This window comes from Schistocerca piceifrons, chromosome 3, assembly GCF_021461385.2.
Source record: "Schistocerca piceifrons isolate TAMUIC-IGC-003096 chromosome 3, iqSchPice1.1, whole genome shotgun sequence".
Classification (NCBI taxonomy): domain Eukaryota; kingdom Metazoa; phylum Arthropoda; class Insecta; order Orthoptera; family Acrididae; genus Schistocerca; species Schistocerca piceifrons.
The window spans coordinates 701,041,956-701,063,910 of record NC_060140.1 but is presented as its reverse complement, the minus strand read 5'-3'; the positions used below and the strand labels follow the sequence as shown (position 1 = coordinate 701,063,910).

The 21,955-nt window shown below is 41.6% G+C and overlaps 1 pseudogene; it reads right to left on the bottom strand.

The window, feature by feature from the left end:
- Positions 1–983: 983 nt before the first annotated feature.
- Positions 984–1,100, bottom strand: LOC124790323 (annotated as a pseudogene).
- Between the last annotated feature and the right edge of the window lie 20,855 nt (positions 1,101–21,955).

Here is a 21,955-nt window from a genome sequence, read left to right as displayed (position 1 = left end):
CTACTTGTAAGTGAACCACTATACCAAACAAATTGTTGTTAAATGAATTTATTCAACCTGATTTAAAATGTCGGCAGACTGTTGTCCATGTTATAGATGCACAGTTTGGTCTTCTTATAATGCAGTGGACCTGTCGCAGAATACTGTCACACAGTATACATCACATAGCAGCATATGGCATAGAATGTGTTAAAAATACTGTTTCATAATGTGAAATATATCTCGGTGCACCAAGGAGCTGCAAACGTCAGCTTAATACTACGTTCTTTAGTCAAAGCTCTTTATAAATTCGGTAACGTGGCCGTAGAATAGTGAATAGTATTGGAGCCTGTGTAAACAATTTCCACACAGTGTTCATGCAAGTTATATGAAACGAAATCTCGTTAAATGGTAATGTTTCAAAAGAATCTTTATGGATTTTGGTAAACAGTACCAGAAATTACACGGCATATGTACTGTCATGAAACAAAAGTCTGACAGAATTTCTTGTTCAGGTTCTTGGAGTTTCTTCCAACATATGAGCGTTAGAGGATATCTTTCTATCAAATTCCTGCAGTGGTGGAAGAGTTTGGGACACATTCGACTGTCAGGGGGGTAGATTTTCGACGAGGTCGCAGATAGATGTGTGAAATACTAACAAAAAAAGTAAGCTTAGCTCATGTTGAAAGAATTGTAATAAACAACATGTAGAAGAATTTACTGGAATCAAGCTCAAGAGCGAAATGATTGGATTGAGGAGGGGTAAGACGAAGTTACAGTCCTACTACAAAAAAACTCCTTCCGAACAGGCCTTAGAATGCCCAACGGTACCGATCACCTGCCGTGTCAACCTCAGCCCACAGGCGTCACTGGATGCGGATATGAAGGGGTATGTGGACATCACGCTGCTCTCCCGGCCGCATGTCAGTTTACGAGACCGGAGCCGCTACTTCTCAATCAATTACCTCCTCAATTTGCCTCACAAGGGCTGAGTGCACCCCGCTTGTCAACAGTTCTCGGCAGACCGGGTGGTCACCCATCCAAATGCTAGCCAAGCCCGACAGCGCTTAATTTCGGTGATCTGACGGGAACCGTGTTACCACTGCGGTAAGGCCGTTGACCACACTCCTAATAACGTACAGTTTATCATGTAATATACAAGACAGTTGTTCCATCAGAACACCAATTTTAATGTCAGCCAACTACAATTTGTATTGTATGATCGTGGGTCTTTTAGGTGCTTTCCAGCAGATTTCTCCCAATATTCCTTCCGGTTTACAGCCCTATCGCTGTCTCTCACAGGCTGAACTTTTCGAATTCACCACAGATAGATGTTAAATGTACCAAACATATTTCTAAGGGCTCATCAGTTGGACTTGTCATCCTATTAAGAAGGTAAAGGCTGCCAGAGACTTGAGAGCAGAACGAGCATACGTGACCGATCACTATTACATGTAAGGGATAGACTAACCGCACTAGGCGTTTGTGGAAAAGAGGGATCTTAAGTTCGTTTAACTATTAAATAACTTTCTGTTTCTGGGAGGGGTGACTGAAGTTTTATGTGTCCTACAAACCAATGCATTTTTGCTGTATTGGTTTTACTTTAACATCTGGATCTAAGGTCTTATCGATGACATTAAATCAACACCAGCAGGTTTGCACCCAGCAGATAATATCATAAGCAGTCTATTTGGTATGTTAGACGTCCTATGCACAACGTAAGACACCTATGGTTTTGGTGAGGTTCTGCCTGCTTCATGGATCTCCTTCTCTAGCTATCTGCTTGACAGTTCTTGAGGGAAAGGAAGTGTATGTGTGTGTGTGTCTGTATGTGTGTGTGTGTGTGTGTGTGTGTGTGTGTGAGAGAGAGAGAGAGAGAGAGAGAGAGAGAGGGAGAGAGAGAGAGAGATCGTGGTGATCTAGTGTTCTATTCTGGTCTTGTTCTCGACATTGGTGAAGCATACCCCACCCTATGAACCATGGACCTTGCCGTTGGTGGGGAGGCTTGCGTGCCTCAGCGATACAGATAGCCGTACCGTAGATGCAACCACAACGGAGGGGTATCTGTTGAGAGGCCAGACAAACGTGTGGTTCCTGAAGAGGGGCAGCTGCCTTTTCAGTAGTTGCAGGGGCAACAGTCTGGATGATTGATCTGGCCCTGTAACACTAACCAAAACGGCCTTGCTTTTGTGGTACTGCGAACGGCTGAAAGCAAGGGGAAGCTACAGCCGTAATTCTTCCCGAGGGCATGCAGCTCTACTGTATGATTAAATGATGATGGCGTCCTCTTAGGTAAAATATTCCGAAGGTAAAATAGTCCCCAATTCGGATCTCCGGGCGGGGACTATTCAAGAGGATGTCGTTATTAGGAGAAAGAAAACTGGCGTTCTACGGGTCGGAGAGTGGAATGTCAGATCCCTTAATCGGGCAGGTAGGTTAGAAAATTTAAAAACGGATATGGATAGGTTAAAGTTAGATATAGTTAGATAAAGTTAGATATACTTAAATATAGTTAGATATAGTGGAAATTAGTGACGTTCGGTGGCAGGAGGAACAAGACATTTGGTCAGGTGAACACAGGGTTATAAATACAAAATCAAATAGGGGTAATGCAGGAGTAGGTTTAATAATGAATAAAAAAATAGGAGTGCGGGTAAGCTACTACAAATAGCATAATGAACGCATTATTGTGGCCAAGATAGACACGATGCCCAAACCTACTACAGTAATACAAGTTTATATGCCAACTAGCTCTGCAGATGATGAAGAAATTGATGAAATGTATGATGAGATAAAAGAAATTATTCAGATAGTGAAGGGAGACGAAAATTTAATAGTAATGGGTGACTGGAATTCGACAGTAGGAAAAGGAAGAGAAGGATACGTAATAGGTGAATATGGATTGGGGCTAAGAAATGAAAGAGGAAGCCGCCTGGTAGAATTTTGCACAGAGCATAACTTAACCATAGCTAACACTTGGTTCAAGAATCATGAAAGAAGGTTGTATACATGGAAGAACCATGGAGATACTAAAAGGTTTCAGATAGATTATATAATGGTAAGACGGAGATTTAGGAACCAGATTTAAAATTGTAAGACATTTCCAGGGGCAGATGTGAACTGTGAAAACAGTCTATTGGTTATTAACTGTAGATTAAAACTGAAGAAACTGCAAAAAGGTGGGAATTTAAGGAGATGGGACTTGGATAAACTGAAAGAACCAGAGGTTGTACAGAGTTTCAGGGAGAGCATAACGGAACAATTGATAGGAATGGGGGAAAGAAGTGTAGTAGAAGAAGAATGAGTAGCTTTGAGGAATGAAATAGTGAAGGCAGCAGAGGATCAAGTAGGTAAAAAGACGAGGGCTAGTAGAAATCCTTGGGTAACAGAAGAGATACTGAATTTAATTGATGAAAGGAGAAAATACAAAAATGCAGCAAATGAAGCAGGCAAAAAGGAATACAAACGTCTAAAAAATGAGATCGACAGGTAGTGCAAAATGGCTAAGCAGGGATGGCTAGAGGACAAATGTAAGGATGTAGAGGCTTATCTCACGAGGGGTAAGATAGATACTGCCTACAGGAAAATTAAAGAGACCATTGGAGAAAAGAGAAGCACTTGCATGAATATCAAGAGCTCTGATGGAAAACCAGTTCTAAGCAAAGAAGGGAAAGCAGAAAGGTGGAAGGAGTATACAGAGGTTCTATACAGGGGCGATGTCCTTGAGGACAATATTATGGAAATTGAAGAGGAGGTAGATGAAGATGGAGATATGATACTGCGTGAAGACTTTGACAGAGCACTGAAAGACCTAAGTCGAAACAAGGCCCCGGGAGTAGACAACATTCCATTAGAACTACTGACAGCCTTGGGAGAGCCAGTCCTGACAAAACTCTACCATCTGGTGAGCAAGATGTATGAGACAGGCGAAATACCCTCAGACTTTAAGAAGAATATAATATTTCCAATCCCAAAGAAAGCAGGTGTTGTCAGATGTGAAAATTACCGAACTATCAGTTTAAGTCACAGCTGCAAAATACTAACGCGAATTCTTTACAGACGAATGGAAAAACTGGTAGAAGCCGACCTCGGGGAAGATCAGTTTGGATTCCGTAGAAATGTTGGAACACGTGAGGCACTGACCATACGACTTATCTTAGAAGCTAGATTAAGGAAAGGCAAACCTACGTTTCTAGCATTTGTAGATTTAGAGAAAGATTTTGACAATGTTAACTGGAATACTCTCTTTCAAATTCTGAAGGTGGCAGGGGTAAAATACAGGAAACGAAAGGCTATTTACAATTTGTACAGAAATCAGATGGCAGTTATAAGAGTCGAGGGTCATGAAAGAGAAGCAGTGGTTTGGAAGGGAATGAGACAGGGTTGTAGCCTCTCCCCGATGCTGTTCAATCTGTATATTGATCAAGCACTAAAGGAAACAAAAGAAAAGTTCGCAGTAGGTATTAATATCCATGGAGAAGAAATAAAAACTACGAGGTTCTTGATGACATTGTAATCCTGTCAGAGACAGCAAAGGACTTGGAAGAGCAGTTGAACAGAATGGACAGTGTCTTGAAAGGAGGGTATAAGATGAACATCAACAAAAGCAAAACGAGGATAATGGAATGTAGTCGAATTAAATCGGGTGATGCCGAGGGAATTAGATTAGGAAATGAGACACTTAAAGTATTAAAGGAGTTTAAGTATTTGGGGAGCAAAATAATTGATGACGGTCGAAGTAGAGAGGATATAAAATGTAGACTGGCAATGGCAAGTAAAGCGTCTCTGAAGAAGAGAAATTTGTTAACTTCGAGTATAGATTTAAGTGTCCGGAAGTCGTTTCTGAAAGTATTTGTATGGACTCTAGCCATGTATGGAAGTAAAACATGGACGATAAATAGTTTAGACAAGAAGAGAATAGAAGCTTTCGAAATGTGGTGCTACAGAAGATTGCTGAAGATTAGATGGGTAGATCACATAACTAATGATGAGGTATTGAATAGAATTGGGGAGAAGAGGAGTTTGTGGCAAAAATTGACTAGAAGAAGGGAGCGGTTGGTAGGACATGTTCTGAGGCATCAAGGGATCACAAGTTTAGTACTGGAGGGCAGCGTGGAGGGTAAAAATTGTAGAGGGAGACCAAGAGATAAATACACTAAGCAGATTCAGAAGGATGTAGGTTGCAGTAGGTACTGGGAGATGAAGAAGCTTGCACAGGATAGAGTAGCATGGAGAGCTACATCAAACCAGTCTCAGGACTGAAGACCACAACAACAACAACAACAACAACCGTTTTAGTTCGGATGTCAACGTTGTTGTGCTGCAGACGCCAATTTCTGTCTAGGAGTTCGCTTTAATTGCATTGGTCTTAACAATTCGGTTTCTATACAGCTGCTTGTGTGAAGTGGACGGAAACTAAGATTTCCTGGAAGGGTTCTTAGAAAATGTCCAGTACTGTAAAGAAAAAATGGCATAGAGGTCAGTAGTACGATACATTCTAGAGTACATGATGAGAAATACCAAACGAAATTAGAGAGACTCTGCTAGGATCACGATAGTTATCTGCCCTACAGGAGTCGCAGAGCGGTATTCATAGCACTGGACTGCAAATATGGTTCTTTGGATGATGTTGAATTGTCTGATGCACTGAACGACATCTGCCAGAGTCTCGAGCACTAGTGGAGGTGGGTTGTCTGCAGCTTCTGTCACTGCAGGTCAGCTCCACTACGTTTGGTAGACGACTGTAGTAGCATCGCATCTGCACATCGACGGATGATGTAGCCTGCCGACGTCGCCTACAGTTTAAGTATATATATATCGCTATTACACACACCACTACACAACTTCGGCTGTAACTCTAGAGCTTGCGGAGGTGAGCGTGGATGGTGTAGCTATCTTCACACGCAGCTTGGTATGCATTGTTAGTTTAGACAAGTAAATGTTCCTGCCCTATTCTATCCTAGTATTACACATACTGACCAATGGTCTTAAGTCGCACGCCTCATCCTAATACAGTCGGTGTCTAAAGTTCGGGTGTCATTTCACTTTGCGTGAAAACTTATCACACCATCAAATAACGATATTTGAGTGAGGAGAAAAAGAGTATATGCTTCCGTGCAAGTCCTGATTTCTCGTATCTCCGATGTCCCCCTTCGAGGCTACCATCCATTCCGCTTTGATACTGCCAAGCGACGCAATTAACGTGAAGTTCATGAACCAGTTAATGCCTTGTATCTTCAGAAACCTGCCAATGACTTGTGTCACACAGAATTACCGTTGTATTCGACGTAAAATGTGTGCCATCAGATCTTCATTTATGTTATTCATACTGTAAACATACAATAAAATGAGATGATAGTTAAATAATTATGCACACGTCTATCCTGCGTAGTGTATATGTTCATCGATTTGAGTCTGTCTTCATCTACAAAAACTCGCAGAGGTTCTTTGTGATATCTTCTGTCACCTGAAGTCGGACAGCAATGGCTGCGGCTGTCAGTGGCGCATGCGCACGCCAGGCCCGTTGAGTGTTTGTAGACGGTATTCAAGGTCCGCGGGTCGCAAACTTTGTGTGGTTTTTGTTTAAATAAAGATGCGGTTGTTCCTATCCTATTCCTATCCCATTTGTTACTGGCTGGTTCGATCAGCAACCGAGTATTACGAAGATGCCTCGTGAATTCAGACGGAAATCGCTGTTGGAAAGACTACTCACCTTTCGTGAGGCATTACAACGGAAATTTAGAGAACCATCATCTGAGGCTAATAGCAGTTCGATTCTGCTGCCGCCAGCGTCTAGTTCGAGATACGCACATAAGACGGGAGAAATTAGAGTTCTTAGGGAGGCTTAGAGGCAAGTGCTTCTTAATCGCTCTATTTGTTAGTGGAACAGGGAAGGAAATAGCTTTCTGTGGCAGAAGGAGCCCTTCGCCATGCACCGAATGGCAGTTTTATGTATGTATGTATGTATGTATGTAAGTAGATGGAAGCGCACTATGGATAACACCGCTTTCACGAGCATTGTTATGTGTTTATCACAACCATCTATGGTAGCTACTATGACCTAATGACAGATTTGTTTTTCTTCGATACCAGCAGTTTTCTTCGTAATTGCCAGTTGAGACGTACATGCTTTGTCTTTACGTGTAAGGAAGCGCTGTCGCCTGTTCACATGCCACCAAGATACATACTGCTGAGTCTAGTGAATACTTGCAAAAGGACGCCCACAGAATCTGCTTGGAAGGAATTGAACAGGGTAATAACCAGCAGACAGCAATTAGCATTAATTCCTTAGAGAGTGCGGTCTCCAAACGGAAAGGCATAGAGACGCGCGTAAGTGAAACTGCGTCCCGTATCCAGTTCATAGTGCGTAGGTGTGACGCTATCCTGCCAGAGCCGGCAGTGGAAAGCAGTACCGACAGCCCCGCCACTGCGGCCAGATATGGTGAGGTGCTGTTTGTGGGCTATGTACCGGTCACATGAAGCAACCGGCTGGATGGAGTGCGAAAGCTTCCCTTGAAATTCGGATTCTATAGCGCGTACGTTAGCTACAAATCCCTGCCAACTGCTGCTCGGGCCGTGTTTGGGCGATATCTCGGCCGATAAGCTATTCAAGAGAAAAAAATAACGATTTAACCCTTTTGATTCCTAGGAATAATATCTAGCTGAGAAATATTAATTCATCAATATAGACGCAAACAAGTGCATGTCAGTTTAACAAAAGTGCAAGTATTTTCATTTATTTTGGCTGTTTGTGGTTTCATAAAAATCAAGGGTGGTTCACTTTTTTGATATTCTGCAAATACATTGTATTACTTTGCAGAGACCATCAGGGATTTAGCTTTCGAAAAGTACCGATGGTAACCTCTGATATGCTGTGCTTTGTTGTTCCCCATTGTTGGCGAATAAAGTGATGCCTCCAGAAGCCCTGCAGTGACAGAAATTCTCAACCTCAAACTTCTTCTATCTTCTGCATTTATTTCGCTGAATATCTCACTCTAGTATTGACTAAACCACTTCACATCCTATGTCATTGACGGATCTTTTTTGTAAACAATACTCCCGCTCACGAACCCCACAACAGTATGAAAGTTTTAGTAAAATGGCCAAATAGTACCAATTTCAGCGAATCCAAGAGTGTAGGGCTCTAATAGCGGCCGCAGTTTGGCTGAAAAAATGGATCTGAGCACTATGGGACTTAACATCTGAGGTCATCAGTCCCCTAGAACTTAGAACTACTTAAACCTATCGAATCTAAGGACACAACACACATCCATGCCCGAGGCAGGATTCTAACCTGCGACCGTAGCAGTCACGCGATTCCGGACTGAAGCGCCTAGAACCGCTCGGCCACCGCGGCCAGCGGCCGCAGTTTGCAAAGTACTTAGAAGACATAAGAGCGGTGCAGTGACGTCGAAGTATTACAGAAATTATCGATGTACTTATACTGACGATTTAATAAAAGGTAATAAAAACATAGTACATTAATTAAAGTTAATTATACGAATTTGTGGTAATTTGATCTTCTGGACCGACCGAAGTACAACAATTGCTCCAAAAGAGTTTTCTGAATAAGTTTCAAAATTAATACGAACAGTGCCCTCATCGTTTGCAAGATTAGTTCATTGGAGCTATCCGCACAAAACGCATGAGTCATCGAGAATTAGAGGTGGCTCAGGGTTGTCAAAAGGTATTAGTAAAATTGAAAGTAATTCTTGATGACCATACACGAAAACCAAAAGCTGATAAAGCCGATAAATATAAGTAAAAAGATCGATTTAGAAAGGGGCGTGTAATTTCCTAAGATTTTGTGGTTTCACCTAAAGTTGGGTACATGAGAACCAACTTTTATTACGTAGAATTTAGACTACGAGGAAACAGTCACTTTTCATCTGAAATAATGTATTTGGGATGAATCTATTGGTATAAGTCGACCCCGGACTTAAGAAAAAGTGGCGAGTTCAGTACAATTATATCACAATTTGTACATAGCTTTTTGCTCAGTGGATCTTCGGCACATTACGGTCAAAATAGTCCCGAATTCAGTCATACTGAGTTACTGTGCAATCAATGAGTGTCCCTTCACTTTTGTGCCACTGACTGCCTTTATACGTGGTCAGAATTTCTCTGGATTCTGACATACCTTTCGATAAGATGCTGCTACGGTAGTCACTGAAGACTCTGGGTGTACACTTTTCAACATCATCACGCTGTCTGCCAACTGCAAGCAGCCTCCCTGCCTTTGACCAGAGTTTTACTAATCTGGCCGCGTGTGCAACATCATTTGCTCTCCAGCATGAAGTGCTGCCAGCAGCAGCAATGATCGGCTGAGAAAAAGAAGGCTATGAGCAAGTATTTAGTCAATTCATCTCCAATTATTATTGTTATTATTATTATTATTATTATGTCTGTATGTTGTTATACTTAGTGATCTGTTATAATTGTTACAAACGAAGACACACAGGTGTTTGTACATGTAAGAGCAGCAGCCACAGCCCACAGGATGTTTTCGTGGCCCAGTGTCTTTCAGCTTTGTAGTAGCACAGCCAAAGCAACAGCAATAAGCCTCTGATCCAATGTTGGACGAGGGGATGCAAAAGTTACCAACAGAACCACAGCAGCAGCAATCACTGTCCACAGGATGTCTTCCCAACCTTCCAGACCTAGTGTTGTTCGCCTGTGCCATAGCACAGCCACAGCGGTTACCGGAATTTGAGCCTCGGCTAGTTACCATAAGAGTACTGTTGTTCACCACTAAGTGGGGCTGCCAGTGGTTCTAACAAATGAATGTAGGCCTAGCACCCTACAAAGACTGTAAAGTAATTATAGCGGTAGGAAATGCATAACGTGTTGGTGCTAATGTGCAGTAATCATGGTATGAGAGAGACTATTGGTGTGACGTATTGGAATGTATAGGGAGGAAGATGATGGACGAGTATGTTGCATCTCGTGCTCTGACTGACATTCACATACACTCCTGGAAATGGAAAAAAAGAACACATTGACACAGGTGTGTCAGACCCACCATACTTGCTCCGGACACTGCGAGAGGGCTGTACAAGCAATGATCACACGCACTGCACAGCGGACACACCAGGAACCGCGGTGTTGGCCGTCGAATGGCGATAGCTGCGCAGCATTTGTGCACCGCCGCCGTCAGTGTCAGCCAGTTTGCCGTGGCATACGGAGCTCCATCGCAGTCTTTAACACTGGTAGCATGCCTTGACAGTGTGGACGTGAACCGTATGTGCAGCTGACGGACTTTGAGCGAGGGCGTATAGTGGGCATGCGGGAGGCCGGGTGGACGTACCGCCGAATTGCTCAACACGTGGGGCGTGAGGTCTCCACAGTACATCGATGTTGTCGCCAGTGGTCGGCGGAAGGTGCACGTGCCCGTCGACCTGAGACCGGACCGCAGTGACGCACGGATGCACGCCAAGACCGTAGGCTCCTACGCAGTGCCGTAGGGGACCGCACCGCCACTTCCCAGCAAATTAGGGACACTGTTGCTCCTGGGGTATCGGCGAGGACCATTCGCAACCGTCTCCATGAAGCTGGGCTACGGTCCCGCACACCGTTAGGCCGTCTTCCGCTCACGCCCCAACATCGTGCAGGCCGCCTCCAGTGGTGTCGCGACAGGCGTGAATGGAGGGACGAATGGAGACGTGTCGTCTTCAGCGATGAGAGTCGCTTCTGCCTTGGTGCCAATGATGGTCGTATGCGTGTTTGGTGCCGTGCAGGTGAGCGCCACAATCAGGACTGCATACGACCGAGGCACACAGGGCCAACACCCGGCATCATGGTGTGGGGAGCGATCTCCTACACTGGCCGTACACCACTGGTGATCGTCGAGGGGACACTGAATAGTGCACGGTACATCCAAACCGTCATCGAACCCATCGTTCTACCATTCCTAGACCGGCAAGGGAACTTGCTGTTCCAACAGGACAACGCACGTCCGCATGTATCCCGTGCCACCCAACGTGCTCTAGAAGGTGTAAGTCAACTACCCTGGCCAGCAAGATCTCCGGATCTGTCCCCCATTGACCATGTTTGGGACTGGATGAAGCGTCGTCTCACGCGGTCTGCACGTCCAGCACGAACGCTGGTCCAACTGAGGCGCCAGGTGGAAATGGCATGGCAAGCCGTTCCACAGGACTACATCCAGCATCTCTACGATCGTCTCCATGGGAGAATAGCAGCCTGCATTGCTGCGAAAGGTGGATATACACTGTACTAGTGCCGACATTGTGCATGCTCTGTTGCCTGTGTCTATGTGCCTGTGGTTCTGTCAGTGTGATCATGTGATGTATCTGACCCCAGGAATGTGTCAATAAAGTTTCCCCTTCCTGGGACAATGAATTCACGGTGTTCTTATTTCAATTTCCAGGAGTGTATTTGACTGTAAAGTGTCTGTAGTAGACACATTTGGTGAGACAACGCTAGAATTAACTAAATGGGACATGAGCATATACATAAAACATTCAAGTAATGTTAAAATTGTAGACCTGTATTAAGCTTTGCAAACTGCCGCAGATAGACTGTGATGTTGGCACCTATATGTAAGAAGGGTGTACTACGAATATGTTAAGTATTTGGATAACAAAGCCATAAATGTAGATCAAGTGGAGAAATGTAACAATTCCTGTATTCTTCCCCCTGTACATTTATATATATATATATATATATATATATATAGGGTGTTACAAAAAGGTACGGCCAAACTTTCAGGAAACATTCCTCACACACAAAGAAAGAAAATATGTTATGTGGACGTGTGTCCGCAAACGCTTACTTTCCATGTTAGAGCTCATTTCATTACTTCTCTTCAAATCACATTAATCATGGAATGGAAACACACAGCAACAGAACGTCCCAGCGTCACTTCAAACACTTTGTTACGGGAAATGTTCAAAATGTCCTCCTTTAGAGTGGATACATGCGTCCACCCTCCGCCGCATGGAATCCCTGATGCGCTGACTCGATACAAACGTATCGCGCCACGGCTGTTGCCCCATGCTAATCCATACATCAAATGGGCATCTGCCAACTCCGCATTTGTAAACATTGCACTGACTGCAAAACCACGTTCGTGATGAACGCTAACGTGTTGATGCTACGTACTGATGTGCTTGGTGCTAGTACTGTAGAGCAATGAGTCACATGTCAACACAAGCACCGAAGTCAACATTACCTTCCTTCAATTGGGCCAACTGGCGGTGAATCGAGGAAGTACAGTACATACTGACGAAACTAAAATGAGCTCTAACATGGAAATTAAGCGTTTCCGGACACATATTCACATATCATCTTTTCTTTATTTGTGTGTGAGGAATGTTTCCTGAAAGCTTGGCCGTACTTCTTTGTAACACCATATATATATATATATATATATATATATATATATATATCTGTGTGTGTGTGTGCGTAAACTGTAAATAAAACCGTTCTACAAAATAAATTTTTTACTTTTGCTCTCACTTTGCAGCAACTTTAATGGTGAGTGGATCACAAACTTCTATAAATAATAACACCCATAGAGCAAATTAACTTATGGTTTATTATTAATAACAACACTTTTTTTCAAAAGGAATTGCATACTTCATACTAATAGAGGAGGAGAGGAATTATTTCACATACAATATTTACACAACAGCAGCTGTTTGCTGTAATACATCACATTATATATGACTAGCAGAGATACACCATACTAATGGTATGAGAGAAAGAGGAGAATGACTTTGTATTCAGTATTCACAAGAATAACAGCAGCTGACTGCCATGATAAAACACATGCAGAGTGGCAGAGATACATCACACTTCTACTATCGAATTCCTTGGGATTGTATGTAATTGTTTCATATGGATCCCAACTTTCACCAAATAGGTGAAACTGTCTGTATCCCTATAAAGTAACTGGATATCAGAGAAGTTTGGTTCTGCAGATTCATAGTGCAGTCGGTGTATGTTTTGATCGGAGGGCTCTAGATCATATATCAATTTAGACAGGCTATGTGAACTCCACTGAAACCCTAGCCATCTCTACAGTAATTAGTCCTTCATTGAAGATAATGTCCTACTTAAAATTTGGCCTGCTGATGTAATCTCTTGAGCATAAAGCCCATCCCAATGTTAAAGCAAACAAATTTCATGACTGTTTCTAACAGACTTTATGGTTTTGGTGAAATCAGAATTATTCATTTCACAGTCTCACATCGTGGGACCACGTTGTTTCGACATTAACTTCAATATACTCCTGCCGATAGGAATAATGGTCGAAAGGGATGCCATAGCGATTCTAAGAAGTTGCATCCCCAACCTGAAACACTACTCAGGGTTTCTATAGTGCAGAATATATCTCTGCTTATATCTGAGCATTGTCGTCAGCTTTGTAACAGAACCATTTTGAGGGGCTAGAAGCTCTGGACACAGTGGAATTCACTGTACCCATCCAATAAATCGATGGGATATTGCAGGTCCCCTGCAAGAGTCAGCAGCCACACCTTCATCGTGGATCTTATCCTTTAGTCCGACGATTTCATCTTTGGATAGCCATCAGAACCCTCCAAACGGCAGAGTTTGTTACATGGCATGTCCTTAGAGGTTGTTTACATGTGAGTAAAGATGGAACTCAACTTGTCACACCAGATGCCTATACTTCCCATTTATTATGAATGTGTTATATCGGGTTACTCAGTTTTGAAGATTCTCTCCATCCAATCCTCGTATTCATGTGGCAAAACCCTCTTCTTCACTATAAGCTGAAATCTGGATCGTTGGAATACTTGTATGTGGCTCTGGTGATTTGCATATCCTTTCAACACATTCTCTCAACAAGTTTCTGGAAGACTGCATTAATGAATCATAAGGAATCCTGTTGGTCTAGATGAGATTAGTTTGGAGAATAAAATGTATCCTTCTACATTGTTACCCAAGTGCTCAACAAGTGCTCAAGTTACGGCGATAGATAGGTACGTGTCATGGCAGTTCGTATCTCATGTTCTGTGCACATTGGGAGCTGCACCATGGAACTTCCCCATTTGTTGACAATAATCTCTAGATTTTCTGTCCAATGGTGGCCCACGAATACGATATTCAACTTTCTGCTTGTACGAGTATCATTCTCCTGTCAGTTAATCATTGAAAGTTTGTTACTATAAAGAACATGAACACTCAATTCAAGTTTTTCCAGCTCAAAGAGCAACCATCACACAGCATTATCTCTGACGGATGATTTGAATATGTTGTGACTGGAAGCATACGAACGCACAACTTCATATGCTCCCACATACAGTATGCGTGATTTTTTCAAAGTGGTTTAACAAACTGTGCGACGACCTTCATGACGTGCCACAGGAAAAAGTAAGCGCTCAAAGTCAGTGTATACAGTATACTGACAGTTTTCATGGAGGTAGGCATTCTTAAACTTAAACAACTTCTTACCCCTATTGGACATTGCCAAACATACTGATTTCTGGGTAATGCAGTCAATCAGATGTCTTTCAAAATACTTATGCTGAGTAAAATAGTTGAGAAATTTTTGTGGAAAAAATTCATTGCCCCCTTAATTTTACTTGGTTAGGAACAAAGTATTCAGGACATATTCTTGATCTAGACGTAGAGGATGCAGGTATGTTACATTGTGTCCAGCAAAGTATGAGCCAACATTTTGCGAATTGCTTGCAAATGCAAGGTGGTTGCTTTGAACAGCTTCTCCAAAGTGAACATTGTTCGTGTGTGTATATGTATGGCTCTCTGAAGATAAGCTGGGACGCCAAACGTACAGAATGGAATTGCTGTGTGTAGCATAATGTGCAATACAGTGTATAATACCTATTGTGTTTTTGTACCTCATTGCATACAGACGATATTACTGTGCCAACTACTATTTTCTATTGGCTTTATCTGTGTCATCGACAAAACAAAGTTGTTTACAACTGTAAGAAGTTCATGTTACATCTTAATGTTTAAATAAAGCTAACAGAAACCGGAAGAAATACGCAAGGTACTGTATTGTGAAGATGCAAATTGGATACAGTTTGATGCTTTGACTGAAAAAAAGTTTGTTGCAAATGTAGCTCAAACTGAGCTAATGAGACAGCTCTGGCACGGTTTAGAGACCACCTGTGTGAGCCACATTGCACGCAGGTACAGCACTGCCAGAGTTTCCTATTTTTATTAAACCTATTGGTCGGACTAGGGTTTGCTACATACAGTTTTGTCTTGAATTGGGATGAGGAATAGTATGCCACCTGCAATGTGTTGCTTTTTTCTTCACTCCCCCAAAAAAAGAAACATACATATAAACTCAGTACTGTCATCGTCGTTGGCAGGTATGTGAGATGGCACAACTAACATATCAGTATATAAACTTATATCAACAGACGATTCCTCTTATTCTGGGAATTGTGCAGGCAGACTGTGAACAAAGGAATAAAAAAAATAAAAAAAAACCGCTGCTGAAGCAAGAAAAAAATACAGACATTCGTGCACGTGTAGAGATATGTCACATACCATCAGTTAATCTGGTCACTGAATCATATCTATTTCACTCATGCGAAAATTATCAACAAAAAGTAAGAAAAATAACGTAACAGTTCGGTTTTTAGCTCAGCACACTAGAGCTAAACGATCTGGGTGAAGAACCGCTTGAGGAATACCTTGTTAATACTCGTCCAGTGTCAGGAAATACAATGAATGCTACATTTTTAAATACAATTTCCCAAACTTATCGTAGAATCCATGTGCGTAAGTGATGAGGTTCACACATTGAGCCATCGGTGTAAAATACTCCACATGTTATGCAATATCTCTCCATTAATGCTACATGGTGTGTAATTCCTCTTAATGGTGAGTAGATTACGAGACAGCCATGTAGCAATAATGCATACGTTGTGGTGTCTGCAAGGGAGTGTTCCAATGATTAAAATTCAGTATGTATGTCTACAGTTCCAGTTGCCATTGCCTTCTATTGCACTGAACATTCTGTCTCCTTAAGGGGTGATAAGTACTTGAACTTCTGTGGGATTAGTGTGCTTCTGTAACGATCATCAGTCTCATAGTAACATGGGTAGAATCTTGCATACATGTCATACAGTCAAGCTGTAAATTATTGTATGGAAGAAAATATTAGTTTAGGTAAACCCCAGTACTGAGAAGTTTACAATTACCAAATAATCATGAATTTTTCTCAGACTCCAATTCCCGCCTGTTTGTAGTGTTAGAATAATAAAGCATGGTGTTTCTACCATCACACATGTCTTAATCATCCACATTTGGCTAGATGACTATTGAAGGACTGGATATTCATGCAGCTCTCATGAACAGAAAGTTAATGGTAGTGGAACTCCAGCATTCGTTACACATAAAAATTACAGATTTGTCTGGTACAGATACAGAGTCCAGACACATTAATGTGGTGCAGAAAACACTGGAATTTTTGTCATAATGTGGAAACAGAGCGATTTATTTGACGCCCAGATGAACATGAGCATTGGCTTTTGGGCCAACGGTGAAAGTTGTTTCCGAAACAGCTACGACTGTAAATTGTGTCTGAGCTGTCATGGTTAAAGTGTAACATCTATGGCAAAATGATGCTATCGAAAACCAGAGTCGAGGCAGCCGTTGTATACCACAGGCCATAGACGACAAAGGTAAACGACTGCTGCTGAGATGTGGATGGGTGAATATATGTGCAACAGTTGAGCAACTGACGACCCAGATGAACCAAGGGGCTACCAACACTGCCTCTTTGACAACAAATGTTGAAATTCGCACGACAATGCCGCACATGGACGTCCTGTGTGTGACGATATGTGGCCTCTACAGATGAATTACATCTTATATTTCATTGGGTAGATGGCCATTGGTGTGTATGGTCCTGCAACAATCGTTGGAAGGGTCCATCCAGAGGAGGGAGCATTATGGTCAGAGGAATGTTTTTGTGTCATTCCTTGGGTAACCTCATCATTCTGGAGCGCACACCGCATCAACACAATTATGCTTCTACTCTTGGAAACTTTGTTCACCCCTACATAGAGTTTTTTTTCCTTTGCATGGTAGCACCTACCAGTATGATAATGCAATGTGTCATACAGCCCGCAGTGTATGGGCATTGTTCGAAGCGCATTAGGATGAGTCATGGTTCCTCAACTGAGAAAACTAGCACAACTGGCCGTGGCATGGGAGTAAGCGCGGCTTCACATCCTTGTCAGAACCTCACCAATTCTCTTCCTGCATGTTTTACACTGGTCCACAGGGTAAAGGCGGTTATTCAGGCTTTTGACAGGTGGTCACTTGACAGTCAGTGGAGAATGTATATGCAATAATTTCTATACCAATTGAAAAAGGAAAACTGCATGCTCACAGTGAGAATGGGATACACACACTATAGCAGCCATCTATCGATCTCTCCACGAACCATTTACATCTATGTCTACATCACACCCCAGAAGTCAGATAGCGGTGTGTGGCGGAGGATGCTTCTGGTACCACAAACTGATCACCCCTACCATGTTGTGAATGGCATGCAGAAAGAATGATTTCCAGTAAGCATCCTTAGTAGCTCTAATTTCCACCGTTTCGTAAGCCGTTCAGATCCGATGCTGATGCAGAGAGATCTGTTTTGAGAGTTGAGTCTGATTCTGTCGTTACTGTTGCAGTCGATATCATGTTATCCAGCTTGTATCTTATTTCTTGAAACAGAAATACGAATATTTCACAAGTAAGTGTGTTTTTACTATTGCTGCTGGAGTCTTCTAAGTTGTAAATGACCCTTAAAATTACAGGAAGCTCTTTCTTGGAATTGTTAAACCATTTTCATATTGAACAAGAATTCTTATCTCATCTATATTATTAAATATTGCTGAAGAAAATGATTCACAGTAGGAAAAATGTTCCTGACAACTTATATGTTCATTATATTGAACTGGAGATGTTATATCGAATGATGTCATTGTGAGGATTTAAGAAACTCATAATTTTTAAGTGTTGTTATGTTCTGCTTCCACTGAAAATTGGTTTTCTGATTGTTGTGCCCACTACATTTAGGCTCTATACCCATGTTTGTGGTTTATATCCATGATGATTCTGCAGACTCCTCAGCCCAAAAGTAGATTGGATTTCCGTTCTTATCTATGATATTCAGCGCGATATGGTCCAATGTCTGAACAGTGACTCAGACATGTATTGGATCGATGGAGACCAACACTATTACAATTTTATAACATGGCAGACTGCAGGAAAATTTCCGTTTGAAGTATGGATTAATTTGTCATTAAGATATGAATTCGTCGTAATATTACACTCAACTCGAATTATATCGACTAGCAGTAAATCCACTTGGCCATTCGATTCATAAATTTTATAAGTATATGACGACTTGACGACTCGAGAAATCCAGTATCGATCCAACTTGACATTTGTAGCTAAAGGCCACTGTCTCTTCTGTTATTTTTTTTAGTTTTAAATGTATTAATATTTGCACATAACTCAAAACCTTTTACAGAGCGTTTTACATATAGTTAAATTGTCAGTGTCATTGGAGCCAGAGGTATTACTACAACTTCCTCTAATCCTAGATGCAATTTACTCTTTGCCCAATTACATTAGCTAAGCTGTTTTATATTTTTCAGACTGATCAAACGCAATACTCCCCTCACACTTAGGTGGTTATGATGGAGGAGAGTAGTTTGGTTTTAATGTTGACAAATGTTGTTTTAAAGTTAGTGTATACAGCATAGCAACTGAACCTCAACCGATGCAGTGAAGTGAAAAGTGCAGTTTTCAGGAGAAAACAGAAGACACAGATAACCACTGAGACATGAACTGAAATCTTCATAGCAGCGAAAATTGGAAACACCTGGTTCTTGTAGGTGGAATAAACGACAAAATTCTTTAGTTCTTCTGGTGTTTTTAAATCGTTGAATGAATCAAAGTAGTACATTGTATTCGGCTCTTTTTTAACATATGCAACCCAGTGACTCCCATATTCTCCCACAACATCTAAATTGACAATCCTGAATTCTTTCGATTTCAAGATCGTCTTTGGCAATGTCTCTTGTTTGAACACACTGCAAAATATTGTGATTTTGAGTTTTCTTATGCGTTTAAGTAGATCTACTTTTTAGGCAGTCTGTTTGGGAGAAACACTATGAGCTTTTTTTTATGAACAACCTTAGCCCTTTCCCGTTTGGTTCAAAATACAGTACCTCGCTGATAGCATTTGCCTCCATTTTATTATTATGTCTTTTAGCTTCATGTGGTTGCTTCTCTGCATTCCACACCCTCTTTACTGCTTGAGTTATGGCAGCATTTCCTCCTGCTAATGAACAAATGCCCAAAAGTTCAACAAATTCACGGATTAGAAGCGGAACTATTATACCAAATATCTTATGCATTGGCTCAGCCTTAGACATTTTAACACGACATTTTCATCCTCCTTTCTGCAACACATCGCTTTTAGCTGCTGTCACCACTGGTTGGTTGCAGTTTTTATACATCATTCTCGTGTTCTTTAGTGCACGACAAACTGCATTCATAGTTTGCCTAAAACGTATTGCAGCACCTTATGTAAGTTTGACACACATTGCCTTATTGGCTGTGAATGCAACAATACGTTGTCATGTACCAACGGCCTTTTTTCATCATATCATATTGGTTTTATCAGTTAACATTCGGTCTGCAATGCGACGACCCTTTATTTGCTGCTTAAGCAATACTGTGCTCCTTGTGAGCCATATGTATTATATTAATTGCCTTATCTCCATGAGCTAGGCACTTTTTCAGTTTTTTTCCAGGTCCATAAAATTTGTAGTTGGGGATATGAAGCTCCATTGGGAGATTATTGAGAATGCCACCCCACCTCTGTTGTGTGTTTTCTAACACTCATGTAACACTATTGTGGGTGTGAGGCTTGTGTCTCCTATTATACAGCAAATCCAGAGCGTTCATTTCATTAATGCCTTGCTCTCTCCATGTCTTATGACCTACTCCATGAGGAGAATATCCATGACAGAGCTTTTCTGTAATTTCTGTGTGCGAAAACTTGAAATTTCTTCACCGTCACTGTCCTTTATTACGTTAGTTGTTGGGTTGTTGGGTTGGTGTGTTGCACTTTGGAAACTGCAAATAGCTCCATGAACTACATTGGTAGGAAGGACATCTCAAACACAGTTTTGTATTTCGATGTACTCTCGTGTATCCAGCACCTTAATACGACTATGTACTGTACTTCAATAATCAACCACAACCTCACAACCTCAGAATTGCCTCTCTGGTGCCTTTCCCTTTCCTAAGCCAACACTGATTGTGCCCTAACACATTCTGAATTTCCTTTTCCATTCTTCTGTATATTATTCTTGTTAGCAGTTTGCAAGCGGGACCTTTTAAGCCGATTGTCCGATAAATCTCGCACTTGTCCGAACTTGGAATCATCAGAACTGTGTGGATGATGTCTTTCCGTTAGTAATACATTCTACACACCAACACGAGGAGTCGATATATTGCTACTTCACCAACGATTTTAGAAATTCTGATGGACCGTTATTTATCCCTATTGCTTTATTCGATCTTGAGTCTTCCAAAGGTCTTCTAAATGCAGAATTAAATATTGGATCCTCTATCTCTTCTGTATAGACTCCTGTTTCTTCTTCTGTCATGTCATCAGACAAGTCTTCACCTTCATATAGGCCTTCAAAGTACTCTTTCCACCTAACAGCTCTCTCCAGTGCATTTAACAGTGGCATTCCCATTGCACTGTTCAGGGTATCACCTTTGCTTGAAATTTTAACGAAGGTGGTTTTGACTTTTCTCTGTGCTGAGTCAGTCGTTCGCATTATCATACCTTTTTCGACTTCTTCCCATTTTTGATACAGCCATTTCACATTAGCCTCCCTGCACATTCTATTTATTTCATTCCTCAGCAACAGATATTTCCTGAAACATTTTTGTACTTCCTTCTGTTTTCGGTCAACCGAAAAATTTCTTTTTTTTCCATGGTTTCTTCGCTGTTACCTTCTTCATATCTGTATTTCTATTTCCAACTTCCGTGATTGCCCTTTTGAGAGATGTCTACTCCTCTTCAACTGAACTGCTTACTGGGATATTCCTTATTGCAGTATCTTTAGCCCCAGAGAACTTCATGTAGCTCTCTCTATTCCTTAGTACTTCCGTACCCAATCTGTTTGTGCATCAACTCTTCCTCGCTAGTCCCTTAAACTTCATCCTACTCTTCATCACTACTACAATTGATCTGAGTCTATGTCTGCTGTAGGATACAGCTTACAACCCAGTATCTGATTTCGGAACCTCTGTCTGCCCACTATGTAACGTAACTGACAACTTCGCGTATCTCCCGTCCTTTTCCGAGAATACCTCCCGCTCTTGTGATTCTTGAAGGGATTATTCGCTATTACTAGCTGAAGTTTAACGCAGACCTCAATTAATCTTTCTCCTCTGATTTTCCAAGCACCAAGCCCATATTCTTGAATAAAACTTTCTTCTACTCCTCCACTACAATTGCTTTACAATCCCCAATGATTAATACCTTTTCATTTCCCTTTACATAATTACCCATTCAATATTTACATATACATTCTCTGTCTCTTCACCTTCGGCTTGCCATGTCGATATGTACACCTAAACTATCGTTGTCAGTGTTGGTTTACTACTGATCCTAATGAGATGGACCCTATGACTGAACTGTTCACAGTAACTCACACTCTGCCCTACCTTGCTGTTCATAACGAATCCTATTCTCGTTATACATTTTTTGGTGCCCCTGATATTACCCTATGCTCATCTGATCAGAAAACCTTGTGTTCTTTCCATTTCACTTCACGTACGCTAGTGTTTCTAGTTTGGGCCTTAACTTTTTCCTTTTTCAGATTTGCTAGTTTCCCTATCATGTACAAACTTCTGGAATTCCACGCCTCGTTTCGTAGAACGTTATCCTTTCGTTGGTACTTCAATCTTTTTCTCA